Raw genomic sequence first — 24,921 nt, forward strand, 5'->3', positions numbered from 1 at the left:
ATGTAACAGGAAGAGGAAATCAGGACTGAAAATATAAATAAAGGTAGAAAGTTGAGGCAGGAAAACCACCATAAATATGGGAACCTTTGGGGCCAAGAAGAGGCACCAGTTGAGCTTCAAATTTTGCCCTGGGCTTTCTGGAAGCCAAGATGAAAAGAGAGACACCATCAGTTGCATAGCACTAGTTGTCAGAAAGGAGGAAGCTTCCAGTTTCTCTGGGAGTAAAACAAAGCCTTCTGTAACTTTGAGCTCTAAATGAAGTTCTTACTTGGGATTTTATTTTAGCGACTGTGCCATGCAGTGGGCAGTATACCCTACTGTGTGAGAGCTCAGTTTTTGTTGTCAGTTGGACTTGGGTTTAAATTTTGTTTTAGTGCAGCTTATTCCGAACTTTCATTTCTTCAACTGTAAAGTGGGGATAATAACAGTATCTACCTATTAAAGTTGTGAAAATTCAATTAGGTGAGGTGTGTAAAGTGCTTATCATATTCCTTGCACACCATAAGCCCTAAATAAATACTAGCTATTAGTCAGTTAATCAAAAAATTTCACTTCATACTATACGTGATTCACAGATCTAGGCACTGGGGCTATAGTGACGAACAAGACAAACAAGATCCTTCAAGTAGTTTTTACACTTGAGTGTAATAGACAATAAACATGAAAACAAATAATTTCAAAGGCTGCTGTGGAAAAAACAATACAACAAATGCAGGGATAGATTTCATCTGACTGAGTCTCAGCCATTTTCCAGAAAAGTCAAGCGCATGATGTTAAAATGCATCTCAGAGGAGGTGAATCTGCTGGGGATTAAGGTAATACAGTCCTGGTATGCAGACTTCCGCAGGCTAGCATGGATGGATTGCAACTTTTTTTTCATGTTTTAAGGCTCAGTGGTGGTGTAGGGGTTAAGAGCTACGGCTACTAACCTGAAGGTTGGCAGTTTGAATCCACCAGGCGCTCCTTGGAAATCCTATGGGGCAGTTCTACTCTGTCCTACAGGGTCGCTATGAGTCGCAATCGACTCGACGGCAGTGGGTTTGGTTTTTTATTTTTGGTCTTTCTGCTGAGCTTTTGATTAAGAGCTGAGGTTGAGGCAGTTTGAAATTGTATTCTGAGTAGAACCTTGAGCGACTTTACGTGCATTATATGAAATTAGTTTTATCCGCATCACAACTGCCGGTGAAAGATAACTACTATTGTTCTATTTTACTGGTAGGCAGAGTGAGGCGTTGTCTTGCCCAGGCTATAGAGCCAAGAAAAGATGAACCCTAAAATTACGTAGGAACAACTTTGATTTTCTTTTTATTTTTGATTTGTCGCTTCTCCTCGGCTCGTTTCCCTTCAGTCCAGCCCTCCTTCCCGGGCGGTACTTCTCTACCAGTCCCTCCGTCGCCCCGGGAATTCGGCGGGTCCGTAGCCCCGCCCCAGCCTGGGGCGTGGCCCGCGGGACCGAGCCCCGCCCCGCCCCCGCCCTTGGCGGCCCGCCCCCTTTTTCTCGGCGGCCGGCTGCGAGCCTGAGCGTGCGCGCGCGCCTCCCCGCTCGCAGCCCGGCTCGGCCTCGGGAGCGCGCTCTGTGTGGCTGCTGCCGCCATGTTGTTGTGGTTGTGAGAAGGCGGCGGCAGTGGAGGAGCAGCCGGACTAGACGCTCTAGCGGTCCAGGCGCTGCCCCCCGCTGGCCCTGGCGGGGAGCCTCGTGGGGTGGCGGAGGACGCCGTGCAGTGGCTCGCCTCGCCATGTCCTGCCTCCTGGTAAGACGCGCACCCCCGTCTTCTCAGGCAGTGAGGAGGAGCTGGAGGAGGGGCGGGTCTCGGCCCGGCGGCTGTCACCCTCTGAGGAGGCGGCGGCCCGCGGGGGCTTGGGGGCGGGTGCGGTGCCCAGAGAGGGGCGTCCCGGGCGGCCGCCGCTGCCGCCAGAGGGAGGTGCGGGGAGTGGGAGCGCAGCGGCTGGGCTCGGTTGGACCCTCGGCGCGGGGGAGGCGGGGTCCCGGGCTCGGGAGGCCTTCCCGGACCTGGCGGGGACCGGCCGGTGGGGCCAAGGGTGTGGGACGCTTCTCTCTGACCGCCTGGCAAATGCCAGAGGACCTTCGGAAGGTGGGTGTGCACTCCTCTCCCCCGGCCGGGTCGCGAGGGTTCACTGTGGCGAGGGGTCGGGGGCCAGCGGGGCCCCTGAACGAGCGGTGCGGGCCCAGGCCTTGTGGGAAGGAGGAGTGGCTCACTGACTATGCAGTAGGACCTCTTCCTGGCCTGATAGTACTTGGGTGGGAAGGATGGTTGGGGTAATTGAGGGAACACTGGGCAAACAGTTCCGCAGAAGGTTACAGTGTTATTTCTCAGGCAGAAACTGTGCTTCTTGATGTATTGCATCTCCTGTATTGTTGGGTGTACTTTAGGCTGGAGAATTTACCTCAGAATTATGGGGTAAATACATAGCCACTTTTATCAATTGTTCTGGGGTCTCATAATCTCACTTGTCAATTCTGCATAGTAGCCACTGTTAGGTATTGATGTTCAGGTGTCTTTTCCAGACTGAGTCCAAGCTTGTTACTGTTCTAGTGTCTTGATATACACTCTGTTACCTGACAGTATCTGCTTTTTTCACAGCCAAAACAAAAAAGTGCCCACACTCTTATAGATGAGGTTTAACTTAGTTTCTCTTAATGTGAATGGTGATGCCCTCCGAGGCCTGGGTTAAGTGACACGAGGTGATTTTTTTTTTTAATGTAAAATATTTGTGATTTATCCATGGGGTGGTGATGGGGACCTTCCCCTTTCAGATTCAAGGCTGTTTCAGTAGGGGAAGACACATGATCTGTGTTGTTTTTGCACCGAGACCAAGTAAGCTGTGCTGGAGGCATGCAGAAAGTTTTTCCTTCTAGGGCTCCTGACTATATTTGCTAGAGTTTTAGATTGGCTGCCTTCGAAGGCCTGTTTCAGCTCTAGTTACCTCCCTCATTTTCAAATGACCTGGAGCAGTTCAGATGACCAGCATAGTGGTGCAGCCCTACTTGTAGGTAGTTAATGACAACCCATAGGAGAACCCAAGTTTCCCAGCTCATAGGTTCTTTAGGTCAGTGATTGCCAGCTAAACGCCAGTCATCAGAAATATTATGAATATCTAAAATGCTGATTTCTGGGCCCATGCAGGATCTAACCAAACCCGTTGCTGTCGAGTCAATTCCGACTTGTAGCGACCCTGTTAGGACAGGGTGGAACTGCCCCCATAGGATTTCCAAGGTACTGCTGGTGGATTCGAACCACTGACCTTTTGGTTTAGCAGCCAAGCTCTTAACCACTGTGCCACCAGGGCTCCATGCAGAACCTAGTGAATTCAGATCTCAGGGTGGGGCCTGGGAATCCATCGTAACAAAGCTCCCTGAATGATTCTGGTCAGCCAGGTTTGTGAACTGCTTAGGTCACCTTTGGTATTCCAAAAGTTTCCCATTAATTGCATTTGAGAGTGCTTTTAATTGTTTATAGATCCTTAAGAATTTGAGAAATAGGAAAGAAGGGGAAGCATGAGAAACTAAAAAATGAAAATTGACCGTCTCTTAAACTATAATGGATGTAAGTAGGGGAACAGGTTTGTTGCTAAAAGTTATTTGTGCAAAAGTCTTTAGGAACACGCTTGATAAAATTAGATGCTGCTTGACTTGGAGGCAGTATATTCAGAGACATACCACAGAATCCACAGGAAAGTAACAGAGAGGGAAAGACAGTAAGTCTGCCCCTGGTTCACAAAGGGTTCTATCAGAGGTGCTTCCCAAAATCCCAACATCTGTGTTATTCTCTAACCATCTGACTTAGGTTTCTAGTAGAGTGGAAGATAGGATGGTGAGTTAGCAGGGTTATGAACCAGGAAGGTTTACTGTGGATTGTGAAAAGTTCTTGAAATTTGCCCCAGGTCTTGAGGAGTGGTAGAGTCAGTTTTTAAATCTTCTATAGTCCTGGTTAACACCTTTTGTGGTAAAATGGAATGCTGAGTTACCAAGGGAATATTCATGTTTCAGAGGGGTGTGGTGAGGGTTGTTATAAGTTCGGAAGAGGTGGAAGAAAGTGTTGTTATAGTTGTATAGTGTAGTGAAGGAGTTTGGTAAATATCCTGTCAAATCATGGAGTAGTCTTTTTAGAGAACTGCACCTAGCTATCCAGTACAAGAGACAGAGGCCATGTCTGTTTTGTTCCCAGGCGTCCCCAGTACCTACCAAAATTCCCAGCATATGCTAGGCCTCAGGTATTTGGTGAGCAAATGAACAGATTGAGATGGGGAAAAGAGCAGTTATGGTGGTCGATAGTAGCGTTTGTTATTAAAAGCTGCTTTATGTCTGGCATTGGATAAAAGAGCCAGTTTTCAATACCTGTGATTTAGAACTTTTTTTTTTTGATTTAGAACTTTTGAGATTCTTTCAAGAGATTCTGTTTTCTAAAGTCTGTTATTGCACACTATCCTCTCCTATAGTTTTTTTTTTGTGTTAAATTTGTCTTAATTTTATAGATGCTAGTGATTTTTTTTTAAGATAACATTTTATTAAATGAAGAAGCAGTGTAGAATAATGAGAAGCTCTGTACTGGCAGGTAGACTTAGATTCTGATTCCATCTGTGTCGTTAACTATGTGACTGCTGTTGGGAATGTCAGGTAAGTTCTCTGGGCTTCCATTTCCTCATCTATTCAATTAAGGGGCTATGCTCTTTGACGTCAAGTAGTTTCTCCAGTTTGATTCTGCAAATCTTTAATAATCTGTAATAAAGTTATTTGGTACTCATCTCATAGGTAGACAGACCTTTTTCATTAAAAAAAAAAACACACATTTTGTCTTGAGTTCTGCTTTTAGCTTATGAATTTTAAATATTGTCCAAAAGCGCTCTGGAAATTAAGTGCATGTTGCAAGTACTATGCGGAAACAACATGCTTCTGCTGTTGTAATTCACTTAGTGTTGAAATCAAATCGGATTTCACATGGGGAACTTCGTAATTTGGTGTGAAGCCACAAGACTAAGAATGGGTTGGGGGAAGTTTGTGCAATGGATGTGGCTAGTTGTTTCTTACAGACTATCCAATTCTGTAATTTTATATGGTGAATTTATATGTAATTTTATAATCCGTGAAACTTTGATTTAAGACAAATTATGAGATCAAATCCATCTTGGATTGAATAGGATTCCCAGTAATTTTTAGAGGCTACCAAAATTGATAACATTCGTTGCTAATTTTAATCCTAATTTTTTTTTAATTGTGCTTTAAGTGAAAGTTTACAATTCAAGTTAGTTTCTCATACAAAAATTAATATACACATTGTTATGTGACCCTAGTTGCTCTCCTGTACTGTGATAGCACATTCCTCCTTTCCACTCTGGATTTCCTTTGTCCATTCAACCTGCTCCTGACCCTCTCTGCCTTCTTATCTCGCCTCTGGACAGGAGCTGCCCATTTAGTCTCATGTATCTACTTGAGCTAAGAAGCACACTCTTCACAAGTATCACTTTAATACTAATTTTATGATATCAGTACTGGTATGCTTTCATCATTTCTTTTTTATTAAATAATATTTTGTTGTGTTTTAGGTGAAAGTTTACACAGCAGATTAGGTTCCCATTTAACATTTTTAATACAAATTATTTAGTACCATCGGTTATAATTTTCACAATGTGTCGGCATTCTCATTATTTCCATTCTGTTTGTTCTGTTTCCATCGATCTAGCTTCCCTCCCCCTTCTGGTCTTCTCATCTTTGCTTTTGGGCAAATGTTGGCCATTTGGTCTCATATAGTTGATTGTTTAAGGGAGCACATTACTCACAGGTGATATTGTTTATTTTATAAGCCAATCTATTATTTGACTGAAAGGTGACCTCCAGAAATAGCTTCAGTTCCAAGGTCAAAGGGTGTCTTAGGGTGGTAGTTGTGGGGGTTCCTCTAGTCTCTATCGGGCCAATAGGTCTGGCCCTTTTTTTGTAGGAATTTGACTTTTGTTCATTTTTCTTCCCATCGAGGACCTTCTATTGTGTCCCTGGTTAGAACAGTTGGTAGAGGTAGCCGGGCACCATCTAGTTCTTCTAGTCTCTGGTTTGAAGAGGTTGTGGTTTGTGTGGGCTGTTAGTCCTGTGGACTAGTTTCTTCTTTGAGCCTTTGATTTCCTTTATTCTCTGTTGCTCCATATGGGTAGAGAGAGACCTATAGTTGTATCTTAGATGGCCATGCAAGCTTTTAAGACCCCAGACACTACTTACCAAACTAGGGTGTCGAACATTATCTTCATGAGCTATGTTATGCCATTTGACTAAGTTGTCCCCCGAGACTATGGTCCTAAACCTTTTAACCCAGTAAACCAGTCCCGTGAGTTGTTGGGATATATCTAGGAAGCCTCCGTAATTGTGCCCTGTATGTGCTTTGTAAGGAGCCCTGGTGGCTCAGTGGTTAAAGAGCTTGGCTGCTAACTGAAAGGTCAGTGCTTTGAACCCACCAGCCATTCTGCGGGAGAAAGATGTGGCAGTCTGCTTCTGTAAAGATTTATAGCCTTGGAAACCTTATGGGGCAGTTCTACTTTGTCCTGTATGGTTGCTATGAGTCGTTGCTGTGAATTGAAATTGACTCGACGGCAGTGGGTTTGGATGTGCTTTGTTATACATAATATGTAGCACACACAAATGTGTATATACATATGCCTACAGGTACACCAGTACACGCACGTGCATTTACTTGCATATGCCCTCCTGTACACATATAGGGATTCATATCCACCTACATAACCACACATATTTTTTGGTTGTTGTTACTGTTGTTGCAAAATTGTATATGTTATAGTATTTAATGAAATTGTCCCTTTTTCTTGCATACTTCTTAGTGTCTTTATTTACCTTGGTCAAGTTATGCTGACTTCACCCATATTTGGTATTGCCTTTCCTATCATTGTTGTCACTTCTGTATCTTGAAACTTAATATGCCTTTTAAGTTCATATTTGTACCAGGTGTTGAAAATGAAAATTGTAGCATGAACATGGAAAGACCAGTAAGTTTTGGATTGTATACCTCATTAGCCATGTTTCTGGCAAACCACATAACCCATCTGAGCTGCAGTTCCCTCATTAGTAAAATAAGGAAGAGCTACTTCCTTGCTTATCTCACAGGCTGTCAGTTAGGATTAAATGAAATGGTACATGTGAAAGGCAATTTTAAAATGTGAGGAGATTGGTATTTTATTTTCTTGAAGAGTCAGGCTTGTGGAACAGTGTTAAACCTAATACATGCTGTCAAATGCAAAATTCACTAATGTCACTGATATGGCCACTAAAGAGGTTTCTACTTACGTACTATGCCTGCAGAGACCTTTTAGCACTTGGCATCCCATCTGCCGGTACGAATAGGCATGGTGTTGCAGGAACTTCATAGGGATCTGAGATACCTCACATTTGTGCCAAGGTCTGCACTTGGAATAGACTTGTTAGATCATTCATTTTGTTATTTTGGAGTGGTGGGGAAAGGTGGTAGGGCAAGGAGTTCAGCATATCACTGTGTTAAATTTTAGGGCTTTCTTTTCTAAATGGCAGGTGGCAACGTAATAGGGTAATGAAATCAACAGTGGGTTATGAGAGGCATTAAAAAAAGTAGAAAATATCAATTCATTACATATGGTAAAAGTATTGATTTAGGAAGCTTTTATTTTTTATATGCTTATGTGTTGTGTGCCATCAAGTCCATTCTGACTCATAGCAACCCTATGGGGTAGAGTAGAACTGTCCCATAGGGTATCCTAGGCTATAATTTTTACGGGAGCAGATTGCCAGGTCTTTTCTCTTGTGGAGCTGCCAGTAGATTTGAACCGCTAACCTTTTGGTTAGCAGCCGAGTGCTTAACCATTGCACCACTAGGGCTCCTTTGCTTATATGTAGTGGATTGCAATGTAAAATGTATTTATTCTTAGGGATTATGGTAAAACTTTGAAAGCAATTGTTTAGGGACATAGTACCTGGGCTTTGCAGCTAGGATGACTAATAAGATAAACCAGATGCTTTCGAGTTGTCTCCGACTCAAACTCATGGCAACCCTATGTATCTCAGAATAGAACTGTGCTTCATAGGGTTTTCATTGGCTGATTTTTTGGAAGTTGATGGCCAAGTCTTTCTTCCAAGGCGCCTCTGCATGGACTCCAACCTTTTGATTAGCAGCTGAGGGAGTTAAGTGGTTGCACTACCCTGGGACTCTTGTCTTAAGATAAAAACAAAAACCAAACCCATTGCTGTCAAGTGGATTTTGATTCATAGTGACCCTAATATGGCAGAGTAGAACTGCCCCATAGGGTTTCCAAGGCTGTAATCTTTACGTAAGCAGACTGCCACATCTTTCTCCCATGGAGTGGCTGGTGGGTTCGAACCACCAACTTTTCGGCCAGCAGCCAAGTGCTTAACCACTGTGCCACCACAAGGAAATTGTAAGGTTGGATTTGCATTAAAAGTATCCTTTTAAGGGTGAAATACCTCATAACTGTGTTACAAATTATTGATTTTAATGAATAAAGTTAGGACTTTATTCATAGCGTAAACTTACGCTATGTTTAAACACTTTTTTGTTTATTGTTGTAGTTTAAGTGAAAGTTTACATTTCAAGTTAAGTCTCTTATACAGAAATTTACACATACATTGTTATGTGACCCTAATTGCTCTCCCTATACTGTGACAGCGCCCTCTTCCTTTCCACCCTTGATTTCCCATATCCATTCAACCAGCTCCTAACCCTCTCTGCCTTCTCATCTCACCTCACCTCCGGACAGAAGGTGCCCATTTGGTCTCACGTATCTACTTGAGCTAAGAAGCACCTCTTATGAGTATCATTTTAAGTCCCACAGTCCAGTCCAATCTTTGTCTGAAAAGTAGGCCTCGGAAATTGTTTTAGTTTTGGGCTGATAGAGAGTCTGGGAGCCATGGTTTCTGAGGTTCCTCTAGTCTCAGTCAGACCATTAAGCCTGGTCTTTTTACTAGAATTTGAGTTCTGCACCCCACCTTTCTCCTGCTCCATCAGGGACTCTCTGTTGTGTTCCCTGTCAGGGTGGTCATTGGTGGTAGCCAGGCACCATCTAGTTCTTCTGGTCTCAAGCTGATGAAGTCTCTGGTTTATGTGGCCCTTTCTGTCTCTTGGGCTAATACTTTCCTTGTGTCTTTGGTGTTCTTCATTCTTCTTTATTCCAGGTGGTTGGGACAAATTCATGCATCTTAGATGGCCGCCTGCAAGCTTCTAAGACCCCAGAAGCCACTCAACAAAGTAGGATGCAGAACATTTTCTTAATAAGCTTTGTTATGCCAATTGACCTAGATGTCCCCTGAAAGCATATTCCCCAGACCCTGACCCCTGCCACTCTGTACCTTGAAGTGTTTGATTGTATTCAGGAAACTTCTTAGGTTTTGGTTTAGTCCAGTTGTGCTGACTTACCCTGTAGTGTGTGTTGTCCTTCCCTTCACCTAAGATAATTCTTGTCTACTATCTAGTTAGTGAATAACCCTCACTCTCCCTCCCCACCCTCATAACCATCAAAGCATACTTTCTTCTTAAACACTTTTTTTTCTTAAGACAGACTACTTGGTAACCACAGAGGTATTGTCTTGGTGCTGACTACTACAGAGCATCATATTGGATATGACCAGACATGGACCTAGTATGTGCCTATTTATGTTTTCATACAATGTTCAGAATGATTCTGTTATGAAAGATATTAATAAGCATTGCTGATTTTATTTCTCTGAGGTCTAATTTCTTTAGTAGTAAGTGCTTTTGTAATTTAGTTGCAGAGAGAGAGAAATTTATTAGCTCTCTTGAATTATAGATCGATTATCTGGCAAAATGTAAGGAAATTATAAGTATATTGATAAATTTTGACATAATTGGAAAGAATTGGTATAAAACCAAGATAGTTAACTTGAAATAAGGTAGTTCTTATTTCTTTGTTTCATGCCTATCATTCTTCTATAAGACTATCCAAATACGTAATTATAGTTAGATTCCACAAACCGCACGGGGGTAGAGTATATAAAGCTTTGTGGTAGTACGGCAGGGCAATAACTAAGGACTTTTAACTTAATCAGCATTTAAGGATTCCAAATGAAATTGTTCATTTCTTACTATAAAACTATAGTACATGTTCAGTGTAATAAGGAAAATGAAACAGTTGAGACATCCCAGGAGAATAAAGGAAAGAAGCCGTGTAACATCAGCTGATATTTTGGTTTATAGCCGTCTAGTCTTTTTCTTTTTTTCTTACACATGATCTACTGAAGTACTTAAAAAGAACAACTTTCCATGTCAAACCAATGTTGCCTTAATGGATATTTTGTGTTCTGTGACATGGATGCATCATAATTTACAGCAATTCCCTGTTAATGAACATTGCCAATTTTTCTCTTAAAACAATGCTGTGATAAGCTCATTCATACATTTTTATGCAACTGTGCTATTATATCTTTAGGTTAAGTTCCTAAAAGTGGACTTGTTCAGGTCAGAGGGTAAGTGTATTTTAAATTTGGATATACTCAAGGTGTCCTATAGACAGGTTGTCTTATTTTAAACTCTCGTTAACAGCATACCCACCCACTGCTGTCGAGTTGATTCTGACTCATAGCGACCCCATAGGGTTTCCAAGGCTGTAAATCTCTACAGAAGCAGACTGCCACATCTTTCTCCCATGGAGCCGCTGGTGGTTTTGAACTGCCGACCTTTTGGTTAGCAGTCGATCGCTTTAACTGCTGTGCCACCAGGGCTTCTTCATTAACAGCATAAAAAACCAAAAAACCAAACCTATTGCCATCGAGTCAATTCCAACTTATAGCGACCATACAGGACAAAGTAGAACTGGCCCATAGGGTTTCCAAGGAGTGCCTGGTAGATTTGAACTGCCTACCTTTAGGTTAGCGGCTGTAGCCCTTAACCACGGTGCCACCAGGGTTTCCCATTAACAGCATATTAGTGTTCAATTCCACATATTTTTGCTGGTGATTTACTGTCTTTTAGCTTGTTATTAGGAGTTTAAAATAATTTTGGAACAGCTTTTCTTTTGTTCTTTTTTCAGCATCAGAACTTAACCTCTAGAGCTTAACTCTTTGGAGTGACAGAGAGTACTTTAGGTCACTGGTCTCCAAACTTCTTTTTTCATAATTTTATTTTTGTTGTTATTGAGAATATACACAGCAAAACACCAATTCAACAGTTTCTACATGTACCATTTAGTGACATTGATTACATTCTTTGAGTTGGGTAACCATTCTCACCCTCCTTTTCTGAGTTGTTCCTCCCCATTAACGTAAATTCACTGCTCCCTAAGGTTCTTATCTAATCTTTCGAGTTGCTGTTGTCAGCTTGATCCTATATAGGTAATTCTTAGAACAGCATACTGCTCAAGGCAGACATTTTTTACTAATTAAGCTAAACTTTGGTTTGGTTTTAAGAAGACTTCAGGGGATATTTTTGGTTTAAGGTTTGAAGACTATCCCAGGGTGATTGTTTCAGGGGTTCATCCAAACTTCATGGCTCCAGGAAGTCTGGAGTCTATGGGAATCTGAAAGTCTGTTCTACATTTTCTCCCTTTTGATCAAGATTCTTCGATGAAATCTTTGATCAAAATATTCAGTAATGGTAGCCTGGCACAACCCAGTTCTTCTGGTCTCATGTCAGATGCAGCAGTTGTTCATGGAGGCATTTAACTACACATTCCATATCCTCCTCTTATTCCTGACTCTCTTTCTTCCTCTGTTGTTCCAGGCAAATAGATGCCAGTTGTTGTGCCTTGGATGGCAGCTTGCAAGCTTTTAACACCCCAGACACTACACATGGAACTAGGAGGTAGAACAGAAGCATTAAACGTGTTATTAGGGCAATTAACTGGGATGTCCCATGAAACTATGACCCTAAACCTCAAACCAAGAAACCACATCTCATGAGGTTTTTGGTTGTACATAAGCAGCCTCAGCAGCTACTCTTTTCTTTTTTTTTTTGGTCACTGTTATAAATATATGTATCACACAGCTTTTGCCAGTTCAGCTTTTTGCAGTTGTGCGGCTTACTGACAGCAGTTAACAATAATCAGCTGTACAACCTTACCCTTAATCAGCACGATTGTCCTAGTTATCTAGGGCTGCTATAACAGAGATACCACAGGTGGATGGCTTTAACAGAAATTTATTTTCTCAGTTTAGGAAGCTGAAAGTCTGAATTCAGGGTGCTAGCTCTAGGGGGCCTTTTTCTCTCTGTCAGTTCTAGAGGAAGGTCCTTGTCTCTTCAGCTTCTGGTCTCCTGGTTCCTTGGAGATTTCCATGTGGCTTGGCACAAGTCTTTCCCCATCTCTGCTTGTTATCTTGCTTGTTTAATCTCTTGTACATCTCAAAAGAGATGGACTCAGGATACACCCTATAATAATCCCGTGTCATTAATATAACAAAAACCCATTCCCAAATGAGATTATAACCGCAGACATAGAGGCTAGGATTTACAACATATTTTTTTTTAAACTTTATTTCCTTTTTTAAAAATTTTATTGTTGTACTTTAAGTGAAAGTTGACAGTTCAACTTAGTCTCTCATACAAAAATTTATACATACATTGTTATGTGACTGTAGTTGCTCTAGTTGCTCTCCTTGTAGTGTGACAGCACACTCCTTTCCACCCTGGATTTCTCATGTCCGTTCAACCAGCTCGTGACCCTCTCTGCCTTCTCATCTCGCCTCCGGACAGGAGCTGCCCATTTAGTCTCATGTATTTACTTGAGCTAAGAAGCACACTCTTCACGAGTATCACTTTATGTCCCATAGTCTGGTCTAATCTTTGTCTGAAGAGTTGGCCTCAGGAATGGTTTTAGTTCTGGGTTGACAGAGTCCAGGAGCCATGCTTTCTAGGATTCTTCCGGTCTCAGTCAGACCATTAAGTCTGGTCTTTTTACTAGAATTTGAGTTCTGCACCCCACTTTCCTCCTGCTCCATCAGGTGCTCTCTGTTTTGTTCCCTGTCAGGGTGGTCATTGGTGGTAGCTGGGTGCCATCTAGTTCTTCTGGTCTCAGGCTTATGCAATCTCTGGTTTATGTGGCCCTTTCTGTCTCTTAGGCTAATAGTTTCCTTGTGTCTTTGGTGTTCTTCATTCTCCTTTACTCCAGGTGGGTTGGGACCGTTTGATGCATCTTAGATGGCCGTTCGCTAGCTTTTAAGACCCCAGACACCACTCACCAAAGTAGGATGGAGAATATTTTCTTAATAAACTTTATTATGCCAGTTGACCTAGATGTCCCCTGAAAGCATGGTCCCCAGACCCCCACCCCTGCTACTCTTGTCCCTCAAAGGATTGGGTTGTATTCAGGAAACGTCTTTGGTTTAGTCCAGTTGTGCTGACTTCCCTTGTAGTATGTGCTGTCCTTCCCTTCACCTAAGATAATTCTTCTCTACTATCTAGTTAGTGAATACCCATCTCCCTTACTCCCCACCCTCGTAATCATCAAAGAATGTTTTCTTCTGTGGTTAGACCTTTTCTTGAGTTCTTCTGATAGTGGTATTATACAATATTTGTCCTTATTGCGACTGACTAAAGTCGCTCAGCATAATACCCTCCAGATTCCTCCATGTTATGTTTCACGGATTCATCGTTGTTCTTTATCGTTGCGTAGTATTCCATTGTGTGAATATACCGTAATTTGTTTATCCATTCGTCCGTTGATGGGCACCTGGGTTGTTTCCATCTTTTTGCTAATGTGAACACTGGTGCAGTGAACATTGGTGTGCATGTATTTATTCCTGTGATGGCTCTTATTTCTCTAAGGTATATTCGAAGGAGTGGGATTGCTGGATCGTATGGTACTTCTATTTCTAGCTTTTTCAGGAGGTGCCAAATTGATTTCCAAAGGGGTTGTACCGTTTTATATTCCCGCCAACAGTGTATAAGTTTTCCAGGCTCTCCACAACCTCTCCAACATTTATTATTTTGTGTTTTTTGGACTAATGCCAGCCTTGCTGAGGTGAGATGGTATCTCACTGTAGTTTTGATTTGCATTTCTCTAATGGCTAATGATCATGAGCATTTCCTTGTGGATCTGTTAGCCGCCCGAATGTCTTCTTTGGTGAAGTGCCTGTTCATGTCCTTTGCCCATTTTTTAATTGGGTTATTTGTCATCTTGTTGAGGTTTTGCAGTATCTTGTAGATTTTAGAGATTAGACGCTGATCAGATTTGTGGTAGCCAGAATTTTTCTCCCGGTCTGTAGGTTGTCCTTTGACTCTTTTGGTGAAGTCTTTTGACTCTTTTGGTGAAGTCTTTTGATGAGCATTAAGTGTTTGATTTATAGGAGCTTCCATTTATCTAGTCTCTCTTCTGGTGCTTGTGCATTGTTACTTACGGTTCGTATTGTGTTTATGCCATGTATTAGGGCTCCTAGCGTTGTCCCTATTTTTTCTTCCATGATCTTTATGGTTTTCGATTTTATATTTAAGCTTTTGATCCATTTTGAGTGAGATTTTGTGCATAGTGTGAGGTATGGGTCTTGTTTCAGTTTTTTGCAGATGGATATCCAGTTATGCCAGCACCATTTGTTAAAGAGACTCTTTTTTCCCCAATAAATGGGCTTTGGGCCTTTGTCAAATATCAGCTGCTCATAGGTGGATTCTCAATTCTGTTCCATTGGTCTATGTATCTGTTGCTGTACCAGTACCAGGCTGTTTTGACTACCGTGGTGGTATAATAGATTCTAAAATCAGGTAGTGTGAGGCCTCCGACTTTGTTCAGACTGTTTAAACTCTTATATATTTATTCACACATGTAAATAAATTATAGCCTTATAGAACCAACACTTAACTGCTTTCCGTAGTTAGATTGTTCCTTCATTTCATGTGCACAGAAAAGATTTTGATGGGAGAGGTCACTCATTTTAGATCAACCTTCTGGATATCTCTTCATCTTCTCTTAAGGATAAGGATATTTTTAAGGTGACTAAAAAATTAATTTTGATGTAATTCCTTTTACTGTGTGTGTCCCTCCTACTGGCAAGACTTTGTGTATATGTATGTGTATTTATTCATATAGTGAACTGCTCTTTAAAAAGGAAATATACTCATTAGTTGGTCTTTAAATAGATACATAATTCTTGATACTGGATGTCACGGTTTGCCATGGGGTGAGCAAAAAGGAGCAAGTAGGATTTCCTTCACTTGTCTCATTCTGTCTAGTTTCCTGTATATATGGTTTTGACTTACTCAGAAAATACTGAAGAAAATTAGTCTTTCAAAAAACTGAATGCTGTTTCCCCTTGTTTTGCTGTACTTGCAATCCTGTTTAAGGAAAAATTGCTGTTTTAAAGGGCATTTTAATGACTTTAGTTTTCATTGGGTGTCTTATGAAGGTTTAAGTCACAGTCATCAGTGAGTGAGTGGATAGTTAACTGGCTCCTGTTCATGAGCCACGTGGCAGCTGGAGGAAGTGGTACGAGAAGAATGGGGCAGGCAAGCTGTTTTGAACTTTCCGTTGTAAGCTCTAGTATAACTGAAGACTGACTAGGCTTTAATCACAGTTAAACACAAGAGGACCTCCAAATAGTTTTTCTCTTCCTAATGAACTAATTGAGAACTAGGAATGATGCCTTTAAAAAAAAATCGGATTCCATGAAATCTGTAAATATAGGACTCAGCCTGAACTCCCAGTTCTGCTGACTTGTCATGTGGACTTGAGCAAGTACAGTAGCCTTTTTTTAAAAATAATATCAAGTGGAGTTTTAGCAACTCAGATGTGATGTGGATTTTGTACATGTAATATGAAATGGAAGATACTCAGGCAAACAATTTTTATTATGACAATATAGTCAGTGAGTTTTGGTGTTAATATACAACTGGGAGTTGAGCCACCATAACTGTATATACTCATCTGGTAATATTTTAGGAAGATCTGTGTAACATATTCTTTAGAGTTTAAGTGAGTGGTTAGAGTTTTTTTTTTTTTATGATTGGGTCGATTGTGTTTTTGTTGTTAATGGGTAGAACTGTTTTAGATACTTTGGATTATTAAACCCTTATAGGATAAATGGTTCCCAAAATTTTTCTCCCAAGCTATAGACTGTCTTTCCACTTTTTTGAAAAAGTTCTTTGATGCACAAAATATTTAATTTTTATGATGTCCCATTTATCTGTTTTGTCTTTTACTTTGTGCTTTTGTTATATCTGATAGCCCATCGCTAAAAACTAGGTCGCACAGCCTTGCCCCTACATTTTCTTCTAAAGATTTGATGGTTTTAGTTTTTACATTTAGGTCCTTGATCCATTTTGAATTGTTTTTTGTGTATGATGTGAGGCATGGATCCTGATTTATTCTTCTGCATGTAAAAATCCAGTTTTCCCAGCACCATTTATTGAAGAGACTCCTCCTTCCCCATTGGATAGACTTGGCACCGTTCTCAAAAATTAGTTGACCACAGATGTATGAATTTATGTCTAGACTCTCAATTTTATTCCATTGGTCTATATGCCTATCTTTATACTAGTACCAGGCTGTTTTAATTACTGTGACAGTCATGGTCTTTTTATATTAATTTTAGTGGAATCGGCTACATTCCCAGGGACTAAGGAGTGAGTGGGAGATGAGACAGCATATATAGAACCAGTGCCGTTCAATAGTACTTCCTGCGATGATGGAAGTGTTCTGTATCTGTGCTGTCCAGTACATATTATTTGAAATTTGGCTAGTGTGACTAAGGAACTAAATTTTTAAATTTTAATTAAATTTAAATAATCTTATGTGGCGAGTGCCACCATGTTGGATAACACCATTTTTAAAGACTCTTAAAATGAAAGTGATATCGGTTAGCAATAGGAGGAGCTCACTGGATAAAATAGAAGGATTTTTTTAATTAAAAAAATTGTTGCAGTGCTATCAAAATGTTATTAGAATTATATATTCTAGTGTAAACCAAATTTTTACATTTAACCTGTTATAAATAATCTTGTAGTGTGAACTGTAAATCATCAAAATTTTTTTTTATTAAGAAGGTAGGCACACAAATATGTGTTCAGTGGATGAACTTGCTTATAAAACTCCTTAGTGCATAATTCCGTATTTTATTTTTTTCCTAGCTCTTGAATTGTGAATTCTTGACTTTCTTTTGTTTCTCTGGAGTCCCAAGGTGGTGCAGTGCACCTAGTTGCTAACTGAAAGGTTGAAGGTTCAAGTCCACCTAGAGGCTCCTTGGAAGAAAGGCACTGTGATCTACTTTAGAAAAACCAGCCATTGAAAACCCTAGGGAGCACAGTTCTACTCTGACACACATGGAGTCGCCATGAGTCGAAATCAACTCGAAGGCAACTGTAGTGGTTTTGTTCCTCTAAGTAGTAGAATTGTTATGTAATTGGTTCTGAAAAAGTTAAGTAAAAAATGTTTGGGAAAAGTTCTAGCATTGCAGACTCTTTTTTCTCTCCTTCTTTCCCCCCGGCATGACTGGTGGTATTAATCTTGGTAGCCAGAGTTTCAGGAATCCTGGTGATGTCGTGGTTAAGCGCTTGGTTGCTAACCAAAAGGTTGACGGTTCAAACCTACTAGCTGCTCAATGGGAGAAAGATGTGGTGGTGTGCTTCTGTAAAGATTACAGCCTTGGAAGCCCTATGGGGCAGTTCTACCCTGTCCTGTAGTGTCACTATGAGTCGGAATTGACGGCACACAGCAACAAGCCAGAGTTTCATGTGAACCAGACGTTAAGGGTTGATTAAAACCAAAACCAAACCTGTTGCCATCGAGTCGATTCCGACTCATAGCGACCCTATAGGACAAAGTAGAACTGCCTCATAGGGTTTCCGAGGAGTGGCTGGTGAGTTCGAACTGCTGACCTTTTGGTTAGCAGCCAAACACTTAACCACTGCGCCACTAGGGCCCCAAGGGTTGATTAGCTACTTTAATTAAATTATTCTCTTTGTTCCTATGTAATGAACTTTTTTTTTCCCCCTAGCAATATGAGGCCGACAAAAAGAGATGGGACCTTTTTATGTTAGAGAAGAGACTGCTGCAAGTTAATGTTTGGAGTTTCCAATTGTGACCCTGACAGAGGTCTATTGAGATCATAGGTTGTTTGGCGTTTTAGAGAATAGTAGTGTATGTTTGTGTTTCTTTTGGTGTTCTAGAATCTTAGCTTAAGCCTTTTAGATTTAAATATATCATATGATTGAGGCATTTGTTTGGTGTACAGAGCTACAGAGCTTTCCTCAGCAGTGTACATTTCTTCTGAGTTAAAATATTCAGAAAATGAAAAGTTGAGTGTTTGGAGCCAAGGGATATTACGTTTCAAATAAGTTCAGTTGGTAAATGGATATCACATTTGTAGGCTGTCATGTTTGTAGCTACTTCACACAGAAATAGCTACCTGGGGATGCCCAGTCTTGTCAGTAATGGGGATTGCAAATTAACAGTTGGTTTTCTATATGTGGTTGCTTTATATGGATAAGATCTAGAACTCTGTCTTCGTTTCCTAGGGCTGCCATGATGAAACACCACAAAGTGAGTGGCTTTAAAGAACAGGAATTTATTGTCTCACAGTTCTGGGGGCTAGAAGTTCAGATCAGGTATTGGCTGGTGTTGATTCCTTCTGAGGGTTCTGCCAGAGGAGCTACTCCATGCTTTTCCTACCTTCTAGTGGCTACTGGCAATCCTTGGTGTCCCTTTGCTGCTTGTGTATGTGGTGCTTTCCCCATGTGCGTGTGACTCTCTCCATGCCTGCTTTCCCCTTTTATAAGACAGCACTCTAAAAGAGGAGCCCTGGTGGCGCAGTGGTTAAGCATTTGGCGACTATCCGAAAGGTGGGCAGTTCAAATCCACCAGGTGCTCCTTGGAACCCCTATGGGGCAGTTCTGCTTTGTCCTGTAGGGTCGCTATGAGTAGGAATCGACTGGATGGCAATGGGTTTGGTTTTTTTTTTTGTTTGTTTGTTTGTTTACTCTGAAGAAATTAGGACTAGGGCCCACCCTATTCCGGTATGACCTAACTGATAATGTTTTCAAAGAAAGACCCTATTTCCCGAACAAGATCACTTTCACAGATACAAGGGTTAGTACTTCAACATATCTTTTAGGGGGACACAATTCAACCCATAACAGGCTCTTTGCTTTTCCTGAAACTACAGTGTTGGTGATCCAAGTGTAGAATTCCAGAAGAGGGTGGCCAAAGTTAATACTGTGGGAATATGGAGCTAGCAGCTTTTGGGGCAGTAATACAAATAGAATTTCAATTACCTATGTCAGTTGCATGCCTAATCTTCACTGCTACTTTGTGAATGAGGTTGGGTAGACTATATTATTACTCCCAATTTACAGGTGAATAAATTGTGTTTCATAGCTGTCAGGACTTGTCTGAGGTTGCACTGCTAGAAGATTGGGGTTAAGCTAAAGTAGAGCTTGAGTTCAGACGGGCAGATTATCCAGTAGGCAAGGTAAGCACGGTGCTTACCTTGCTTACCAAATCATCTGTAATGAACAGTTTTACTTTTTTCATGACATCAAAGATTCTTCTTCTAGGCATGGATGGCATCTCTCTCCCTCCCAACCCTCCAGCACCTTCCTGTAGAATCAAAGCCTCTTTTTAAATTTATGATCCCTGATGGGCGGATGACTCAATGAGCAAGGTAAGCACAGGCTTACTTGTGCTTACTCTGTAGTGAGCAGTGTGGTGAAACTCATGTGAAATTGTTCACTGCAGATGCTCTGGTAAGCAAGATAAGCACCATGCTTACTTTACTTATTGAATAATTCACCCCTGAACCCAGATCTTCTGACATCAAGTTTGGTGCTCTTTCCAGTATTGTATTTTAGATGATGAGTAAGAGCTCAAGCTTGAGTTTAAATCGTGACTCTGCTGCTAACCTCCCTGTGATCTTAGGCAAGCTCCTTAGTAAAATGCCTAATTTTCTCATTTTTAAAATGGAGATAACAACAATGCCTATCTTGTAGGACTGGGAATTCAGCAAGTGCTTACAACAGAGTTAGCCAATAGTAAGTACTCCATGCATACTTGTCATGGTTGTTGCTGTTGTTACTACAGTGATAATGACAGCACACCAACACTGCTTTTTCCACTAAGGATCAGTGTTAATAGCTGAAAGAAGGTAAATGTAAGAAGCAAGAATGATCAAAGATGACAGATTTTGAGCCTCGGAGAGTAAGTAGCAGGGGAGTTGATTTTAGTAGGAAGATGAGAGTTGTGAGTGTGTGTGTTTTGGTTTGGTTTTAAACGTGGAAGCAATTGGACATCTAAGTATGTACAAGTGTGTTAGGCTGTTGGCGCTTCAGGACAGGGCTGACAAGCAGGACCAGTGCTGGAAATGAACTTTGTAATCATCATCACAGATGAAGTATGGAAAATTTACATTGTACCAAGATTTAAACACCAGTAGGTTGCTACCTTGTGTTCATAGGTTCTTAGAGCTATTTGTTACATCACATTGCAGTGAGAAGCTGTCATAACATTTTCCATTTTTAGTAATACAGAGAATAATACAGAAAGTTAGCACATATCCTACTATAAATAACAGATAGACCTTCTTAAAATTAATTTATTAGTGAATACTTCTGAAGCACTTTTATCATGTGTATAACGCTTAAGAGCTAGGGATGATAACTGAGTGTAAGAGGATTCTGCCATTTAGTGCTTGGATCCTTTTGTGTGGGAGGCTACAGCAGGATATGCCTACACATCCTTTCATTCTTGTGGGTTCAGTGTAGTACATGCTTGGCACGTGACCAATTCAAGTTTTACTTTTTGGAACTTTGGTTTTTTTTTCTGAATATTTTTGATCCGCCGTTGGTTGAATTCATTGATGTGGAACCTGTGGATATGAAGGGCCGACTGTATTTGCCTAGTCCTTTTAAGTACGATCATACAATATTTGTCTTTTTGTGACTGACTTATTTTGCTCAGCATGAATGTTTTCTAGGTTCATCCTTGTTGTGGCGTGCATCAGGACTTCATTTCTCTTTATGGCTGAGTAGTATTTCATTGTGTGTATTTACCACATTTTGTTTGTTCATTCATCATTTGATGGACATTTAGGTTGTTTCCACCTTTTGGCAATTGTAAATAGGGCTGCAATGGACATTGGTGTATGTATGTCTCTTTGAGTCGCTACTTTTAGGTCTTTTGGTTATATACCTAAGAGTGGAATGACTGAGTCACACGGTAGTTCTGTGTTCAACTTTTTGAGGAACCACTAGACTTTTCCACAGTGAGTTTACCATTTTACATTCCTGCCAGCGATGATGAGGGTTCCAGTTTCTCCACAACCTTGCCAACATGAGTTATTTACCGTTTTTTTGATCATTTCCATTCTAATGGGGGTGAGGTGATATCTTATTGTGGTTTTGATTTGCATCTCCCTAATGACTAATGAATAGGAGTCCTGGTGGTGTAATGGGTAAAGCGATTGACTGCTATTCAAAAGGTCAGCGGTTCAAACCACCTGCGACTCCATGGGAGAAAGATGTGGCAGTCTGCTTCTGTGAAGATTTACGGCCTTGGAAACTGTATGGGGTTGCTATGAGTTGGAATCGATTTGACAGCAGTGGGTTAATGGCTAATGAAGGAATCCTGGTGATCCAATGGTTAAGTGCTCGGCTGCTATCCAACAGGTTGTTGGATACCCAGCAGCTCCATAGGAGAAAGATGTAGTAATCTGCTCCTGTAAAGATTACAGCCTAGAAAACCCTCTGGGACAGTTCTGCCATGTCGTAGGTGTTCGCTATGAGTCAGAATCAACTCAGTGGCACACAACAACAACAGTGGCTAATGATGTTGAACGTTTTGTCATGTGCTTGTTGGCTGTCTTGGCAATTTTTAAAGTTTATAGGAAAACTTTGGTGTCTTCTAAAGAGATCACTACCATAATAAATATTTATCTCACTTTGTACCTCTAAACGCGTTACTACTGTCCATTTTTTCCCACTGATTTGCCTTTATTAGTAATAATACTTTCCATCCCTCAGTTTTACAGTCGTTTCTTTTTCTATCTTGGTTTGTCTAGAAGCATGCATATTTTCTGACATCCTTTATTTGGGGGAAACAAAGCAACAGTTTTTATTCTGTGAAACAAGAAAAGAAATTATGTGACATTTTAAAATATTTAATATACATCTGTTCAACAATTTCTGCATGTACATATCAATGACATTGGTTACATACTTCACATTGTATCACCATTCTCATTATCTCTACCCATACTGTTTCACCGTAAACTTAGACTCTCTGCCCCTTGAAGTTCTCACCTGTGCTTTAAAGTAACTGTTGTCAATTTGATCTCATATAGATAATTCTTTAAAAAGAGTGCAGTGCTCAAGGCAAGCATTCTTTCTTAATTGAGCTAAACTTTAGTTTAAAGTTGACTTCATGGGATATTTTCAGTTCAAGGTTTAAAGATTGTTTCCAGGCGGTAGATTCGGGGCTACTACTGTCCATTATTTTATTCAGACCTAGGAGCTTTCGCATTCCTGTTCTGTGGAACTACAACGTTCCAGCTATATCTATCCCCAACCTTCATTCCCAGCAGTGTTTTACCTTCCTCCAGCTAAGAATTAAGAAATATTTGTTAGCGAGTTCCTCTAAAAAGGTACAATAGAACATATTTTACCTTTCAGAGATATTTACTGTACTTTCCAGGAATTCTTGGGTATCTCAAGCTTAAATAAATAACCTAAAAATCAATTAGTAACCTCAAAATTCTTCAGTTTATTTACCCAATATATAGAAAAATTAGAATGACTTTTTCCTTCTCAGAGGCCTTGTTGTTGTTGTAGTTAGGTGCTGTCGAGTTGATTCCGACTCATAGCGACCCTGTGCACAACAGAATGAAATACTGCCCGGTCCTGTGCCATCCTCACGATTGTTGCTATGTTTCAGCCCATTGTTGCAGCCACTGGGTCAATCCCACTCATTGAAGGTCTTCCTCTTTTTTGCAGACACTCTATTTTACCAAGCATGATGTCCTTCTCCAGGGATTGGTCACTCCTAATAACAAGTCCAAAGTATGTGAGAAGTCTCACCGTCCTCAGCATAAAAACTCTTTAATGTATCCATTTGCATAAAATATACTCAAATATAAATCATAAGATTTTACAGGATATTTATGAACATTTACATGTAAGAGAATCTTTTTTTTAAATAATATTGTGTTTCCGGGGAAAGTTTACACAGCAAATTAGGTTTCCACTTAACAGTTTTTGTGCAAATTGTTTTGTGCCGTTGGTTACAGTTTTTACAATGTGTCAGCATTTTTATTATTTCCATTCTGTTTGTTCTGTTTCCATTGATGTAGCTTCTCTTCCCGGCCTTGTCTTCTCATCTTTGCTTTTGGGAAAATGTTGATAGTTTGGTCTCCTATAGCTAATTGTTTAAAGCAGCACTTTACTCATGGGTGATATTGCTTATTTTATAAGCCAGTCTCTTATTTGGCTGAAGGGTGACCTGCAGAAATAGCTTCAAATCCCAGTTCAAAGGATGTCACAGGGCCATAGTCATGGGGGTTCCTCTAGTCTCTATCTGCCCAGTAGGTCTGGCCTTTTTTAGGAATTTGAGTTTTGTTCTACATTTTTCTCCCATTCTATCTGGGATCTTCTACTGTGTCCCTGGTCAGAATGGTCAGTAGGGTTAGCCGGGCACCATCTAGTTCTTCTGGTTGTAGGTTAGAGGAGGGTGTGGTTCGTATGGGCTATTAGTTCTGTGGACCAATTTCTCCTTTGAGCCTTTGATTTCCTTCATTCTCTTTTGCTCTGTACAAGTAAAGACAGTTGTATCGTAGATGGCCGCTCGTAAGCTTTGAACACCCCAGACACTATTTACCAATCTAGGGTGTAGAACATTATCTTTGTGAACTATGTTATGTCGGTTGACTAAGTTGTCCTACAAGACTATGGTCCCAAGACTTTTGACCCAGTAAAAGAATCCCTTGAGTTGTTTGGATATGTCTAGGAAGCCTCTATTATTGTGCCCCTATGTGGTTTGTTATTTATGTGGGTATATATGCAGCACACACAAACATATGTATACATATGCCTACAGATGTACATATACGTGCACATGCATTTAAGTACTTATGCCTTTCTATACACATATGTATCCATATCTACCCACATAACCGCACACATATTTTTTGGTTGTTTTTACTGTTGTTACAAAATTATATATGTTATGGCATTTACTGAAATTGTCCCTTTTTCTTGTGTACTTCTTAATGTCTTTATTTACCTTGGTCCAGTTGTGCTGACTTCACCCATATTTAGTCTTGTCTTTCCCATCACCAGAAGTATCAAGTGTATACTACCTAGAAAGTAATTCCCCTTCCCTCTACCTCTTATCCCCGGTAACCATCAAAGAACTTTGCTTTCGGTGTGTATCTGTTCTTGATTTTTTTGATAGTGGGTCCATACAATATTTGTCTTTTTGTGATTGACTTATTTGACTCAGCATCGTATCCTCCAGAAGGGGCTCTGGTTGCACAGTGGTTAAAGCACCTGGCTGCTAACTGATATGTTCTTTTTTTTTTTTTTTATTGTGCTTAAGTGAAAGTTTACAATTCATGTTAGTCTCTCAACAAAAATTTCTACATACACTGTTATGTGATCCTAGTTACTCTCCCTGTACTGTGACAGCACACTTTTCCTTTCTACCCCAGATTTCCCATGTCCATCCAACCAGCTCCTGACCCTGTCCACCTTCTCATCTCATCTCTGGATGGGAGTTGTCCATTTAGTCTCATGTATCTACTTGAGCTAAGAGGCACACTCTTCACGGATATCATTTTATGTGTCATAATCCAGTCTAATTTGTGTCTGAAGAGTTGACCTCGGGAATGGTTTTAGTTTTGGGCTAACAGAGAGTCCGGGTGCCGTGTCTTCTGGGGTCCCTCTAAGGTCTGCACACCACTTTTTTCCTACCCCATCAAGGATTCTCCGTTGTGTT

General features: G+C 40.7%; 1 protein-coding gene across 17 annotated transcripts in view; it reads left to right on the forward strand.

The window, feature by feature from the left end:
• Positions 1–1,564: 1,564 nt before the first annotated feature.
• MTMR3 (myotubularin related protein 3) overlaps positions 1,565–24,921 on the forward strand; it is a 213,077-nt gene continuing 189,720 nt past the window's right edge. For 16 of the 17 annotated variants that reach the window (XM_023733677.1, XM_023733679.1, XM_023733690.1 and 13 more), the window contains exon 1: positions 1,565–1,751. The gene's annotated coding sequence lies outside the window, so the exon portion shown is untranslated. Of the gene's footprint in view, positions 1,752–1,782; positions 2,094–24,921 lie in introns of those variants that run through there. The other variant, XM_023733678.1, reaches the window with a different exon arrangement.

The sequence above is a fragment of the Trichechus manatus genome, unplaced genomic scaffold (assembly GCF_000243295.1).
Source record: "Trichechus manatus latirostris isolate Lorelei unplaced genomic scaffold, TriManLat1.0 scaffold00061, whole genome shotgun sequence".
NCBI lineage: Eukaryota > Metazoa > Chordata > Mammalia > Sirenia > Trichechidae > Trichechus > Trichechus manatus.